Source organism: Saccostrea echinata, unplaced genomic scaffold (assembly GCF_033153115.1).
Source record: "Saccostrea echinata isolate AGI-Se365-2 ecotype Australia unplaced genomic scaffold, CSIRO_AGI_Sech_v1 ptg000033l, whole genome shotgun sequence".
In the NCBI taxonomy this organism is placed as follows: Eukaryota; Metazoa; Mollusca; class Bivalvia; order Ostreida; family Ostreidae; genus Saccostrea; species Saccostrea echinata.
Window position 1 is genome coordinate 24,613,210 of NW_026889782.1, and position 13,900 is coordinate 24,627,109.

A 13,900-nucleotide genomic window follows, 5' to 3' on the forward strand; every position below is an offset into this window, starting at 1 on the left:
ACAAATCTCTCCCCCCCCCCCCATTTTTTTTAAATTTGTAAACGATGTGTACGCACCTGCGTATTTGCCTATAAGCAGCTACGCGCCTGTCAGAATACATGCAAGTAAAGATACTCAAATCTTAACAGCCATCAAACTTTCACACCATTGTACTGTTAAAAATTCAAAGTATTAGTTATCTAGAAAATTTATTTAATTAAAAACAGCCTTTCAAGTTCAAAGACAAGCTGTAAAGGGATTTCTGAGCAGGTTCAAAATATTTCAAACAGTCCACAGTTCAAACAGTTCTTCTGGATGAAAGCAATTCTGAAAACAAAATGAAATACCATTATGGAAGGTTCATTGGTGTTTTAAAAAAGTGATACTCAAACCAATGCATTGAGTAACATGGAAAGCATATACATGACTCTACTGTTTTTATTATAAAAACATTTCAATAATCTTGCTAGGAATATATATGTTTAGAAATTATATGGAGCATACCTTTTTATTTTATTGGTGGAAACACTTGCTGCCTGAATGAATTGTTCAAATTGTTTGGGAGTACATGTAGCTACAACACAATATATATGTAATGAGTGAAAAACATAATGATTACTATTGTAGAATGAAATGACATTGCATTGTACAAAACAAACCATGCTATACTATATTTTCTGAAATTCATATTAAAATAAATGGAAACAAACTTTTGATACAAAACTTTTCTGGGAAATTGAAACCTTGCAAAAGTAGAATTGGTAGCTATACTTAATTTAAGTAAAAAAAAAATCAATATACTAGAGATAACATTTAATTCTTTCACCTATACAACATTTAAAAAAAAATTTTTTACACTGGCATACTATAAAATTAATGTGAAATGCTTTAGTGTGATCATACCCAGTGGAGAAATTGATGCATCTATTTTGATAGTTCTAGCTGATGTAAATGCTAGTTTTAACCAGTTCTGTGATAGCTACAATGACAAAAGAATTATACATATAAACAGTACATAAATACATGTATATACATATCAGACTGACTTAATGTACATGTAGTCAGACAAATGAAAATTCAAACATTTTATCTTCATTAATGTAGAAATTCTACAAATTTACAGCCTAGTGATATAGATAGTAAAAGTTCTATGATGAATTTAAAATATGAAGCACTGGTAAAAACTGAAATCTTAAAATTCACATATTTTTGATTGCCAGAGGTAAAAATTAAAATTTATAGGGTCTTATACTCTTGTATGTACAGTGCACATACATTGTACACTGTGCAGTTTGACTTCACAAATACACTGTAAGTGTGACTGCATCAAAATTATACTATTTGATATCATGACGTGCTGTGCTTATATTATGTTACATGTTTGTACATGTATGCCAAAGGACAACATCATTGCATATTTAAAAGTGTGCAACTTTCATAATGTGTGTTTTTGTGTATGTGTGTGTGGGGGGGAGGGGGGGGGGCACATAAGGCATTGCATTGCAGTTTGTGACGGACTGTAACAATACATCTTATTGTACATGTTCAAGGTTATTTTACATCGATGTAAAGAATAGTATGTCTACATGTTAATACCTATGCACATACACACCTTAATGAACAGAAAGGGACCTAGGGAGGTAGTGCGGATCGTCTCAGTTTTCCATTATTTCCCGAAATAACGTCATCATCTTCTCATCAAAAAGATAAACAAGGCCCAGGTCTCTTATTTTATCCCTATTCTCTTTAAAGATTGCCTGATTGTTGCATTTATCCACTGCATATCTCAGCTGCTGTCGCCACGTTTTTAGATGTAAACAACATTCCGTGTCACCGAGTGCAAGCGCTTGGCTGAAGCCGAATGCAGCCAAACGACACAATAAAAAGAGAATTATTTCGAAGACGTGTTGTTACTATATAAGAGAAAATCACTAATGTTTATTTATTTAAACCTAAAAATACAGATATTCATTACAAATTCTCGCAATCATCATTAAATAGCTTTTTTGAGCTCTATTTCCTTATATGGATCTATCAAGGCGGAGCAACTGTCATGACGTCAAACCTCATTATGACCTCATTACCATATTATCTTCATGTGTAGCCTTAACTGTACTGCGTACCTTCTTCTGCGAATTTTTGTAATTTTCCAAGTAAGAAATTGCATGTCTTGTCTTCTGGAAGTTCCTTTTTTCGCAAATACTTTGTGAGTGCTTGAAAGCCATGTTGGAATACGTCCCCGAACAAAAAATCCTTATCATTCACACCCTCATATGCTTCTGTCTCACACCTAACTCTTGAAAAACCACAGTCGGATGTTGCATTCCATCCCTTGATCTTAAGAGGAAATAGTTTAACTGCATCTTTCGACTTTTCATTTGCGAGACATGAAAGATATGCAGCGTTCGCAAATTTCAGAATAGTGTTTGGCCGATCTACGCGTCTCTATGCTTTATTCAGTTTAAATATATTTTGTATAATGTCTGTAAAAAAATTCTAACCACTGCGAAATATTCGTAAGAATTATTTAAAGTCATATATTGCGTATTTTTTTTTTATAAGTTCAGACTACCTAAATTAAAAAGATCTTTCCATTTGTTTTATTACTTTATATGAAAATAGGACTTTCCTGTAAATTTCACAATTTAAATCAACCTTTTTTCTAAGATATTAGAAATTTAAAACAATTACCGATTTATTTACCGATTCCGATTTTAATTAACAGACACAGTTTAATTTTTTTTAATCAGTCGGACTAGGGAAACATGAGGTTATTCAAGTTCAAAATCGGTGAAAAATTTAATTTCAACGTAAATAACATATATCATGATTAGCTACACCCAATCTCGTATTTTTATTTTTTAGCTCAGATATGCCATATATAGCTTTTACAATTATTCCAAAAGAAGATGGATAGAAAATTAGCGTTCCTTTTGACTTTAGTTCTTAGCCACCTACTGCGGCAGCAAAGAAGTTTTAAAGCGCCAACTTAAATTAATCTGAACCTGAATTAATTCCCAAGACTTTCCTTATTTTCCTTAATCGTATCCTCTGAAGTGAATTGGCCATCGAGCCACTGGGAATATCAAGGGAAAAATTGAGACACTCCTGCATCATGCCCTTCTGCTGCCCATGTAGATTCATGTTCTAACGCTATATTATGTATAATGTAAGTACATGTACATGTTTACGCTCCTGGGGAAAAAATCATGCATAGAAAGGTAAAACAATTGAAACGTTACCATTTAAAATTAAGTATTTACACACTGAATAGAACCCCAATCTACCAACATCAATTTTATAGGCTGTTCCGTGAGACACACATTTTATAATTTTGGCTTTATTTCAAGAATACGAGGAGTGATTTTTTTTAACCTTTTCTCATTGACAAAAAATGCAAATTCGAATTGCATAAAGAAAAATGATAACAGTTGCTTTGTTTATTAATTCTTAAAATCTGTGCCAGGTAAAGAAAACTGTCTTTTCCTAAAACTTTTCTACAGGGGTAAATTTAAATAAAAAAGAATTTAGAAAATACTCATAATGATTCTTTATGATCTTTATTCCAATGCCTGCTGCACTGAGTTACTTAAATCAGAGACATTTATGTTTCTGCCTAAATTGTGCTTTTAGGTAAAATTTCTTTTCTTCAAAATTTATTTATTTATTTATTTTTTTATTTTTTGAATAAGTTCTGTTTTATTTTTCATATATACGGCATTAATTATCGATTGACTAAAGTGCACATAATAGTAAAGTTTTTGCCATTGTATATATGCATTTAATGTGAGTTGTTATTGAAATGTTTTCACTGTTTTCTTTCGTCAGTAAATTTTGGATCCACGCCTTAGCTTATACATATTTGTCAATAATTTACCTCGTTTTAGAAATTGTACATACGTAGAGCATGCTCTTGCGTATCGAATCAACTGAGAGATATATACTCCGTATGCAGGTGATGAAGGTATATTGCTGCATAAGGGATGTTGACGATTGAAGCGTTTTAGGTTTAATTGTACGAGAATCCTCTGAATCTAACCCTCAGATTATGTAACAATAATACATGTAATTAACAACTTTTTATTCATATTTTTACATATGAAAAATGGTTTTCAATTTGAAAAGGCTATGAACAAAGACTCCAGCACCACTTCTTCCACTTGGTCAACTGCTACTTACACCCAGCCAAGCCAGGACTCCAGTTCTCCATCCCAAATGTCACCCTCTGGCACAGATAAAATCATCATTGAACCGTGCATATTATCTATTTCTCAAATCATCATCAGTAAGAATTCATCTTTATTCATTCCATTGATCAGTATCATAAGCATCCTTTCTTGTATTATGATCATTTTAATCATACCAGTTATTTTAATTTGTTTATATCATAAAAAGAAAATATTTCAAATTAACTCTAACATTATCAGACCATCCAATCAATTATTTTCAAGCTTTTCATTAGATATCTTTGATCGATCTGGAACTCAGAGTAACTTGTATGAAGATGTTTCAGAGATGGATACATCTTTCTAAATTATATCTTTTATTGCTTTCAGTCATTGGATTTGTCATTTCATTTGTTTCATGTTTTGTCATTATGACACAACATATTAAAAGACTAAGGAGAAGAAGAAGATTTAGTCAGCAATATCGCCCAGACTTTTCAGAAAGAGTACAAATGTCCCAAGCAGTTGAATCGTCAGTTTAATTTTATTATTTATAATGTACTTTATTCCATTTTAGATTTTCTTTTGGCAACAATAGCTTATTTTTTAAAAAGACACGCAGACCAAATTGAAGAAATTATGGTAAATATGTATAGAAATCTTATTCAACAAATAACTCAATGGTGCCAACAAAATGCTTTTCCAACTGTAAATCAAAGACCAAGACGACAAGGAAGAGCTCCAGAACGATTTGGATATTAAAGGTCAAAATTCTAATAATTATTGCGTCTTTCAATTTTTTTCTTCAAAATATCACCTCATCTATTTCATTTTCACAAAATCATGACACGTTTTTTCATTACAAGCCATTTGGAGTAATTTGTTCTTTTTCTTACATTTTTACTCAAACCGAATGTTGTGATTTTATTTCCATTCTATCTATATGAGGGTTACTATTTTGTACATTTTGTAAATGATCAGAACACTGATAATAAGAAATCCAGCTTTTTATGTGCTAAAATCTAGTCCATATATGTTTTGTAAACAAATACTGAACCTCAGCTTTACATTCCAACCTTAATTTTGCATTGATGTCTACTTTGATATTTTAACTTTTTATGTGTTTTTACTTTCATGTGAACACATGTATTAAAATATGTTGTGTTTTGATGCTTACAGTATTATATGCAAATTATTCATACACTGTGGTTGTCAATGAAGGAAACTGATTTTACATGTTTAAAATAAACAATTTTTTTTCTTAAAATATAAATGATTAAAAAATGCAGGTTCATCAGTATTATTGTCATATTTGTTGTGTTTCTTATATTTTTATTGGAAATTGGTGCTTTTTGATACTTTTTGTCGATTTCAACAATCTTAGATGCATTATTTTTTTTATACAAGTTTTGCCAATCAAGTTTCAGTTTTATAGATGTTGTTATTTAAAGTCAAATATATTAGTAGTATTTGATATTAGTTGTAATCTAGTCCTTCCATTTTTTAAAAAAAATCATTTTAGTGTAGTTTTATTTGACTTGTTATAAAAGGAGATACTATGCAATTGGTGCTTTAAAGTTTATTGCTTATCAGATACATGTGCATTGCATACTATTATGGTATAATTATTTGTCAGTTCCACTAATCAGGTAGCATTTTTGTTTTATTTGTAAAGTGTTTCCTATATATTTATTGAAAATTGTGATACTTTTTGTCAATTTCAACAATCTCAGGTACATTTTTTTTAATGACAAGTCTTCCCAATCAGGTTTCAATATTATAGATGTTGTTGTTTAAATTAAAATATATTAGTAGTATTTGATATTAGTTGTAGTCTATTCCTTCCATTATTTTTAACCCTTTGTGTGTGTAGACCATCTGTATTAATTTGAAAATTGAAAACTTTGACAGTATGGTATAATTATTTGTCAAAGTAAAATAAAGGTTTTTACAGTTGGTATTGGTGTTTTATTGTATTTGAAGTTGTTGGGGAAAAATTACGAGATTCTAGTAAGGGTGACTCATTGTTTTGAGTTTAAGAAATTGTATAAAGATTATTTGAAATTTGATTTCTAGATATATGCAATGGACTACAACTAGACACTTCAACAAATTTTCCCAGACTATGATAATTATCTACCCTTAGCAAGATTCATTATTTCAATAATAAATCCTTCCTCCTGTCTTTAAATAGACTACCTGGATCCTCCGACCTAGAATTCCAATCAATCAATCCATGAGGCACTGTACTATGTGTCTACCTGAATCCTCAGACCTTTGACAAAGATGTATATAAAGAGCTATATAGGTCTGGATCCTCCGACTTTCAGCTTCATATAAAAATAAAGACATATAGTACTATATCTGAATCCATCGTTTAGCAAAGAGATGTACTATAAAAATATCGGGAATCCTCCGACCTTCAGCAAAGAATACTAGTGGTGAAAGATAATTAAAGTTTATCTATTTTTGGAAAGAAGTGGTCTGAAAGAAGTCCAGGCTTTTTGATATAATTGACAGCTGCTTTTTCAATAAAAAAGGAATTCGTAAATATACTTACCTTGTCATTGGTCATTTGCAAAATTATTTTGTTAAAAAACATTCCGATTGTACACACAAGTACTCTGAAGTTGACATTAAAAAGATGCTTGAGTTTCTGATTGACAATATCTATGTGGTTTTTGGAGACCAGGTCTTCCAACAATCTATTGGAATTCCCATGGGTACCAATTGCGCCCCGTTATTAGCAGGCCTTTTTTTGTATTCATATGAAGCAGAATTTTAGGGTTAGATTCAGAGGATTCTCGTACAATTAAACCTAAAACGCTTCAATCGTCAACTTCCCTTATGCAGCAATATACCTTCATCACTTGCATACGGAGTATATATCTCTCAGTTGATTCGATACGCAAGAGCATGCTCTACGTATGAACAATTTCTAAAACGAGGTAAATTATTGACAAACAAGTTGATGAAACAAGAATATCAGCTGTCTCGTTTAAAGTCATCATTTCGTAAGTTCTATGGTCGATACAATGACCTTGTCAGCAAATACAATTTATCACTGAGTCAAATGCTGACTGACGTTTTTTTATAGTAATTGTTAGGCCATTATTTACACACTGAATTGTCGACGGATTTTTATGTTATTTCCCGATCATGGCAAGGAGCACACGGCGGGTGTGACCGGTCGGCAGGGGATGCTCACTCCTCCATGGCACCTGATCCCACCTCTGATGTTTAGAGGTCCGTGTTTGCTCTGCTCCTATTTCGTTTTGTTTAATGGACTTTTGAGCTTGAATACTGTTCGTTATCTCCATATATTTCACTGGTATCATCCATATATTCCTACACCAATTGAGTCTTTATCAGCGGGACATGTGAACATTATAAACCATAAAGAACATTCAACAAAACTAAATAATTACCCAAAATATAAATAAATTAATTAAAGAATACATTATTAGGTAATTTTTGACCGCGACTATTACAACCGAGGCTAAAAATAGCGATTGTGTATGCGGGGAAATTTCTTAAAGGTGCATAGGCACAGATTTGAAGTTTATATTTTCTCAAATTTTCTGTATAATATCACAGCTTATATGTTGCTACAGCATTTCACACGAAAATAAAATTAAAAACTTATTTAATCTGGAAATTATTGAAACTACGAATTTCAGGAGGCGTTTGATTAACACATCCTTGCTCTTTCACAATTTTTAACTTTATCCTTAATACTTAAAAGAAAGTAGCAATTTTGATGTGTATTAATGAATAATATTACATCTATTATCCAGAAAATTCATATTAAAAATGTGCGAAAACAAAACCCACTCACTTAAGTATTGTCAGCCCGTGTTCAGTGTTGTGTAGTTGTGTACAGAGTTAAACAGATTGAATACACCAGTGAAACATGTTTTTGTAAACAGGGCACGAGCTCTGTTGTTGTTAATGTTTACGTTTTACCGGGTGTGTTCAGTTGTTGAACTCTGCACACACCACTGAGCACGGACTGACAATACTGGTGAGAGGATTTTACTTTCTACATTTCTACTCTGAAATTTCTGCATTACAGTTTTAATATTTTTCATTAATAAACAACAAAATTGCTACTTTTCTAAAGTAACTAGTATTAATTGTAACGGGGACCGTTACAGATGTTCCCCAAACGCTCCCGAACTTCCTTTTGGTGTCTTATTCCCTGTAAGCTTCATTAAATAAGGCAATCAAGTATATTCGGTTTTTTACGCATTACACGCGCGCGCACGGGCATGCATGTACAAAATGACCATGTCAACTTGTCCACACTTTTAATACATCTTTATATTCAAATTTCATCAAAAGATAAAAAAAAAATTCGGCTATATTAAGTATATCTGTCATTTTACGCATTGCAAGCGCGCGCACGTGCATGCATGGCCATGATGACCGTGTCATCTTGTCAACACTAATAATATATCTACATATTTTGAGTATCAAAGCATTTCATCAAAAAGTATGAAAGTTAAAGCTATATCAAGTATATTGGTCATTTTAGCATTGCATGCGCGCGCATGTGCATGCAAGTGCATGTTGACAACATCGTCTTGTCTACATTTATAATATGTCTATATAGTCTGAGTATCAAAGCATTACATCAAAAAATGTAAAAGTTATAGTTATCAAATATATTGGTAATTTTACTCATTGCACGAGTACGCACGTGCATGCATGTGTGCGCTGACCATGTCATCTTGTCCTTACTATTAATATATCCTTATATTCTGAGTATTAAAGTATTTCATCAGAAGATATGAAAGTTTTGGCTATATCAAGTATATTGGTCATTCTACTCATTGTACGCGCACGCACGTGCTTGCAAGTGCATGCATGTGTGCGCTGATCATGTCATCTTGTGTACACTTCTAATATATATTTATATTCTGAGTTTCAAAGCAATTCATCAAAAAATGTGCAAGTTAAGTCTATATCATTTGTATTGGTTATTTCAATCATTGCGCATGCGCACACGTGCATGCATGTGCATTCTGACCATGTCATCTTGTCTACACTATTAATATATCCTGATATCCTGAGTATCAAAGCATTTCATCAAAAGATATGAAAGTTAAAGCTATATCAAGTATATCTGTCATTTTACTCATTGCACGCGCGCGCATGTGCACGCACGTACATGCATGTGTGCGCTGATCAAGTCTTCTTGTGTAAACTTCTAACATATATTTATATTCCAAGTTTCAATGCAATTCATCAAAAAATGTACAAGTTAAGTCTATATCAATTGTATTGATTATTTCAATCAATACGCATGCGCGCACGTGCATGCATGCGCATTCTGACCATGTCATCTTGTCTACACTATTAATATATCCTTATATTCTGAGTATCAAAGCATTTCATCAAAAAATGTAAAAGTTACAGCTATATCAAGTATATTGGTCATTTTACGCATTGCACGCGCACGCACGTGCATGCGCGTGCGCGCAAAATGACCTTCTTTCCGCAAATCTACATAACATTCCTATTAACCCTAAAAAGGTTTCACCTCAATCGGATGTGTAGTTTACGAGATCACTCACGGACAAAAAAGTACCCAGGAAGAAAAATAATAATAACTAGAAACTCATTGCGAGCAATGAGAGGTCTTCCGTCCGAATCTGAAAATAAAAACAAAAATTCAAGCTGAAAAAGTGATAAAAGAAATACAGACACTCTGAAGATTTAACCCTGGTCGTCAGCGTGAAAATCCAACGTGCTAACCATTAACCATTCACTTTTTTGCATCACTTCCTGTCACCACCGGAAGTAACGGCGACACACGATTATCATACGATGCAAATAAACTAGTGACGGACTATCAGTCCTGAAAGTTTCAGACTTCAGTCGTTTATTGTTGCCGAGCAATTGTGAGAACAAATTCTAATTTTGAGGACAGGAAAACACGCGACCGGAAGTGAATTTTATAAAAAAAAATCTCTCACGTGTCTCTAGACATTGCAGTATAAACAACATGTATCAAAACATTTCAATTCTTTTTCTATAAGCGATATTTATGAGAAAGTTAAATATCGAAATAACGTATTTTATTTCCTAAAACCGGAAGTTGATGTTTTTGTTTCCGGAGGAGTCTAACATATTTCAGAACAGCGAAAGAGATGCAATAAGGTGATGCAAGTTTTAATTTAAACAAGAAAAGTTGAATTTTTTGATTTTTTTATCACTTCCTGTGACGACCGGAAGCGACGACTGACAGTTTAACCCAAATGATTTTACCTACTCTTCAAGGTCTATTACTCATATAAGTTTGTTGTATTAATCTCTTACCGTTTCTGAGATCTCACTCAGATATTTTCTCTTTTTGAGGACAGAAAAACACGCGACCGGAAGTGAATTTTGCAAAGATATTTGACGTTACTCTAGACATTTGCAATCTCAAAAACATATTTAAAAATCATCTCAAATACTTTACCTATAAAAGATATTTATGGGAAAGTAAATTACTCAAATTATGTAGTTTTTCTCTTATAACCGGAAGTTGTCGTTTTTGTTTCCGGTGGGACCGACATATTTCGAAACTGCGAAAGGGTTGCAATAATGTGATGCAAAATTTGATTTAAAAAAGAAAAGTTGAATTTTTCGATTTCTTTGAACACTTCCGGTGACGACCGGAAGTACTGACGACGAAAACCAAGGTAATTTCGAACATCTAAAAGTCATGATCTATCATCTCTAACAAGTCTCCAGTTCATATCTTTAGCCGTTTCTTAGATCCTTCGAGGACAAAATTTCATTTTAAAATCAGGAAATTGTCCATTACTTGGCACTGGAACCGAATTTACCAAAAAAAGGAATTTTATATAAAATTCATATAAAGACCTTTTATCCCTGAAAATTTCAAAGAAATTCATTGAATAGTTTTCGAGAAATCGCGTGCACAAAATTTTGTCTAAAAAAAAAAAATAATAATAAGAAACAATAGAATCACTATAAGGTCTTCCGTGGAGACGGAAGACCTTAACTAGATGAGATCTCGTTGCGAGCAACGAGTAGGTCTTCCGTCCGATTTTTCGATAAGATGAGATATGATTTTGACTATGATCTTTGTTAAAAGATAATAATATATATAGACTTCCCTAATTAGATTTCAATCCTTTGATTTATACACATTATCAAAGAGCTATCGATGAATTGCTTTTGGCCCCTCTGAACCCCTAGTTTGAGGGGTCAGCCCCTTTTTCTTGATATCAATTGAAAGGTCTTGTGATTTTGAAAACGTTTTGTTCAACAACTATTCAGAGATTTCTTTTCGTTGTGGAAATATGCTGAATGGAAATATTTAGGGGCCACCCCTCCAAGTCCTTAATGGGGCCGTTTGACAAAAATTGAAAGGGTGCATATTGTTTAGAACATTATTCTGACCATCTTTTGTTCAGTATTGCTTATCAAAATATTCCCCCTTTTCGAGATATAAAGCGTCAAATATTTAGTATTCTGGCCCCTTTTGACCCCTTATTACATAAAATATGATCAGAATCTTATCATATATTGATGTAAATCGTTAAGATAAGCATCTTTGCTTCAGTAATGAATTACAAATTATTGATCGTTAAAGACTTATAGTTTGAAGATTTTTGGCCCCTCTGAGCCCCTAATTTGAGGGGTCAGCCCCATTTTCTTGATATCAAATGAAAGTTCTTGTGATTTTGAAGACTTTTTGTTCAACAACTATTCAGAGATTTCTTTTCGTTATGGAGATATGCTGAATGGAAATATTTAGGGGCCACCCCTCCAAGTCCTTAATGGGGCCGTTTGACAAAAATTGAAAGGGTGCATATTGTTTAGAACATTATTTTGACCATCTTTTGTTCAGTATTGCTTATCAAAATATTCTCCCTTTTCGAGATATAAAGCGTCAAAGATTTAGTATTCTGGCCCCTTGTGACCCCTTACTACGTAACATATGATCAGAATCTTATCATATATTGTTGTAAATCGTAAAGATAAGCATGTTTGCTTCAGTAATGTATTACGAATTATTGATCGTTAAAGAGTTATAGGTTGAAGACTTTTGACCCCTCTTAGCCCCTAATTTAAGGGATCAGCCCCTTTTTCTTGATATCAAATGAAAGATCTTGTGATTTTGAAGACTTTTTGTTCAACAACTATTCAGAGATTTCTTTTCGTTGTGGAGATATGCTGAATGGAAATATTTAGGGGCCACCCCTCCAAGTCCTGAATGGGGCCGTTTGACAAAAATTGAAAGGGTGCATATTGTTTAGAACATTATTCTGACCATCTTTTGTTCAGTATTGCTTATCAAAATATTCCCCCTTTTCGAGATATAAAGCGTCAAAGATTTAGCATTCTGGCCCCTTGTGACCCCTTATTACGTAACATATGATCAGAATCTTATCATATATTGATGTAAATCGTTAAGATAAGACACTTTGCTTCAGTAATGAATTTCAAATTATTGATCGTTAAAGAGTTAATGGTGAAAGACTTTTGGCCCCTCTCAGCCCCTAATTTGAGGGGTCAGCCCCATTTTCTTGATATCAAATGAAAGGTCTTGTGATTTTGAAGACTTTTTGTTCAACAACTATTCAGAGATTTCTTTTCGTTGTGGAGATATGCTGAATGGAAATATTTAGGGGCCACCCCTCCAAGTCCTTAATGGGGCCGTTTGACAAAAAATGAAAGGGTGCATATTGTTTAGAACATTATTCTGACCATCTTTTGTTCAGTATTGCTTATCAAAATATTCCCCCTTTTCGAGATATAAAGCGTCAAAGATTTAGCATTCTGGCCCCTTGTGACCCCTTATTATGTAACATATGATCAGAATCTTATCATATATTGATGTAAATCGTTAAGATAAGACACTTTGCTTCAGTAATGAATTTCAAATTATTGATCGTTAAAGAGTTATAGGTTGAAGACTTTTGGCCCCTCTGAGCCCCTAATTTGAGGGGTCAGCCCCATTTTCTTGATATCAAATGAAAGGTCCTGTGATTTTGAAGACTTTTTGTTCAACAACTATTCAGAGATTTCTTTTCGTTATGGAGATATGCTGAATGGAAATATTTAGGGGCCACCCCTCCAAGTCCTTAATGGGGCCGTTTGACAAAAATTGAAAGGGTGCATATTGTTTAGAACATTATTCTGACCATCTTTTTTTCAGTATTGCTTATCAAAATATTCTCCCATTTCGAGATATAAAGCGTCAAAGATTTAGCATTCTGGCCCCTTGTGACCCCTTATTATGTAACATATGATCAGAATCGTATCATATATTGATGTAAATCGTTAAGATAAGCATCTTTGCTTCAATAATGTATTACAAATTATTGATCGTTAAAGAGTTAACGAAGAAAGACTTTTGGCGCCTCTGAGACCCTAATTTGAGGGGACAGCCCCTTATTCTTGATATCAAATGAAAGGTCGTATCATTCTGCACAACTTTTCTTGTATATGTTTTGACAAATTCTTAACATGTATGAAGATATGAAAGAAAAGGTGTAAAATTTTGTGAGATGTTTCTGAGACATTTTTTGAGCCCTTCCGAGCTTCGGCGCCTTTTGTGCTAGAGAGATTTGGACACCTGCCTGCAAATCTACAAACCTTCCTCTACCTTCACTGAAAATCTTGACTCAATATCTTAAGTCGTTTCGGAGGAGTTTCCAGGACAAGCCGACCCTCTGAAAATCAGAAAATCCTAAATATCTCGAGATGGAAAGTGACGTCATCAACGAAAA

General features: G+C 33.1%; 1 long non-coding RNA gene across 1 annotated transcript; it reads right to left on the reverse strand.

The window, feature by feature from the left end:
* Positions 1-234: 234 nt before the first annotated feature.
* On the reverse strand, positions 235-948 carry LOC133199064 (uncharacterized). The gene is made up of 3 exons (XR_009722739.1): positions 883-948; positions 484-553; positions 235-306 (listed from the first exon to the last, which is right to left on the reverse strand). It is a non-coding gene; the product is annotated as an uncharacterized LOC133199064 (long non-coding RNA).
* Between the last annotated feature and the right edge of the window lie 12,952 nt (positions 949-13,900).